Here is a 2616-nt window from a genome sequence, read left to right on the forward strand (position 1 = left end):
AAATTTGTACTTTAAGCACAAGGATTTTGTTGTAGTAAACTTTCTATCATATTTACATACCTTTTAATTCAAAAAAAAAGAGCGGGAAAAGCAAATGACTAACTTGAAAACTTTATTATTAGTAAAATATATATTATTTTTTATATTCTTCAACAGAACTTGTGATAAATTAAGAAGGAGGATAAGCCAAATTCACAATTCAAGTGAAAAACATGAACCATTGGAAAATACAGAAGAGTTCTTCAAATTAAAATGTTAATAGAAAAAAGTCCGCCCTTTCCAGTGCCCTTTCAAGGCTGACGCAGTGCCTTAAGAGGCTAACACAGGAGGGTAAAGAAAGTCTCCATAAAACCCAGAGAAGAGATTTTTAGAACTCTTCTCTGGATCCTGTCTGGAGTCACAACTGAACTGGAAAAAAAAAAAAAAAAAGTCAACAGCCGAGTTTTAAGGCAAAATTAAAGACTCTCCCTGTAGGTAGAACAAGAAAATGAAGAATTGGAAAATGGAAAAGAAAAGAATCAACAATATTCAACACCTGAATGAGTTTCCAAAATACATAGTAAAGTTCCAGCTAGAACTATAGTGCTGGAGAAGACTCTTGAGAGTCCCTTGGACTGCAAGGAGATCAAACAAATCAATCCTAAAGGAAACCAACCCTGAATATTCATTGGAAGGACTGATGCTGAAGCTGAAACTCCAATAATTTGGCAACCTGATGCAAAGAGCCAACTCATTGAAAAAGACCCTGATGCTGGGAAAGATTGAAGACAGGAGAAGGGGACGACAGATGGTTGGATGGCATCACTGACTAACTCAACGGACATGAGTTTGAGCAAACTCTGGGAGATGGTGTGAAGCAAAGAAGCCTGACTTGCTCCAGTCCATGGGATCACAAACAGTTGGACATGACCTAGCAACCAGACAACAGCAATCTTATTTTTCTTCTTTCCTTTTAAGCAAAACTCCTTAAAGCAGAGCGTTCCTGTGAAACCTTTAGTAAGCTGAAATGATATAAAGTGAGGAAGCAATTATCTTAGGACACATCTTACTAACGGATGTACAAAATAAACTGAGATGGAGCACAGATGCTCACAGACCCAGGTCAAAGCTACTGCAGCTTGATGCTGAGATACTGAGTACAGTTCCTGGGAAGGAATTTGGTGATGCCACTGTCTGCTTGGGGTGAATTGCCTCTAAAACTGCTCACTGCAAAACAGATGCCAAGCTCTGTTTTCCACTTTTCACCTTTTTTCTGGTAAAAGCAAAAATTCCCTTCTGATTTCTTTCCGCTGGTGAAAACATGTACTTATGCTTGTCTTTCATAGAAGCCAAGTAGCAAAAAAGTGAATCTTTCAAACAGCGAGGAATCAATTATCAATTCCTTCTCTCTCCTATGTCTTAACCTACTCTGAAATTATTTTACTCCAACTGCTAACTAAAACTGTTCTTCACAAGATCACCCCCAAAGAAGATCATTTCTCAATCCACATAGTATTTCCTTAGCAACAGCAAGTGACCAGAGAGCATCCTCTCCTTGGAAAACTGTCTTTGCTTGGCTTGTGGAACTCCATGTACACCTGCTTTTCCTCCAATGTTTCTGGTCCCTTCTTCTCCATCTCTGCTGCTGTTTTTCACTTATCTTGCTGATCTCTAAACATGGGCAGTGTCTCAAGACTCAATCCTTTGAGCTCTTCTCTTTGTAATCTATACTCACCCCCTAGTCTGTCCAGTCTAACAGTCACAGGGACCATCAAGATGCCGCTGGCATCTACCTGTATTTCCAGCACATGGACCTCACCTCAACATGAAGACCTAAGTATCAAGTTGCCAGTTTACATCTTGACTTGGATGTGTTCTAGGCATCTCACAGTTCCCATGCTCAGTCCAGACTTCTAACTTACACTCTCCTCTCTCTCCCAAAATACAAAGATAAAAACGAACTTCTCCTCCTGTACTTTTTCCCCTTTTCAGTTCTTGGCAACTTTTTTTTAGGCTCATGCCAAAACCCTGAGTCATCTTCCTTCCTTTTTATCTCACACCTCAGAAATGGTCTGTCAGCAGATCATGACACCTCTACCTTCAAAACATAGAAAGAACCAGCCACATCTCTTGATCCTCACTGCCCCTACTCCAGTAGGAGCCACTTGTTCTTCCCTCCTGATTTGTTGGTTAGCCTCCTAAATGATATGCTCACTGCTGCCTTTGCCCTCCTTCGGATTATCTCAGCATGCCAAAGTGAACCTGTGAAGACCTACGTCAGATCACATTACCCCTCTGCTCTAAACCCTTCAAGGACCCTCTTTCTACCCACAGGGTTCTGCCAGGTTTGAAGCCCCAGTTGCTTTCACTTTAACCCCTTCCCTGCTTTTTCTATTTGCTTCCTTCTCTATAGTCACTCTGGCTTTCTCACTGTTCTTTAAATGCATCTGAACTTTAAACCTGAAATGTTGTCCTGCTAGAGATCTACTGGGTTAATTTTTTTAAGTCCTATAGTCTTTACTCAAAGCTGACTCTCAATGAAGTCTTTTCTGGTCACTACATCTAAAATTACATCTCTCTCTCTCTTTCTCTCTCTTTCTCCCTCACACACCCAAAATCATAGCTCTCTTCTCTGCC

General features: G+C 40.5%; 1 non-coding gene across 1 annotated transcript; it reads left to right on the forward strand.

Moving 5' to 3' along the window:
- The first annotated feature begins 282 nt into the window (after positions 1-282).
- On the forward strand, positions 283-405 carry LOC122686398. The gene has a single exon (XR_006338763.1). It is a non-coding gene; the product is annotated as a small nucleolar RNA SNORA26 (small nucleolar RNA).
- Positions 406-2616: the final 2211 nt, after the last annotated feature.

This window comes from Cervus elaphus, chromosome 3 (genome assembly GCF_910594005.1).
Source record: "Cervus elaphus chromosome 3, mCerEla1.1, whole genome shotgun sequence".
Lineage (NCBI taxonomy): Eukaryota > Metazoa > Chordata > Mammalia > Artiodactyla > Cervidae > Cervus > Cervus elaphus.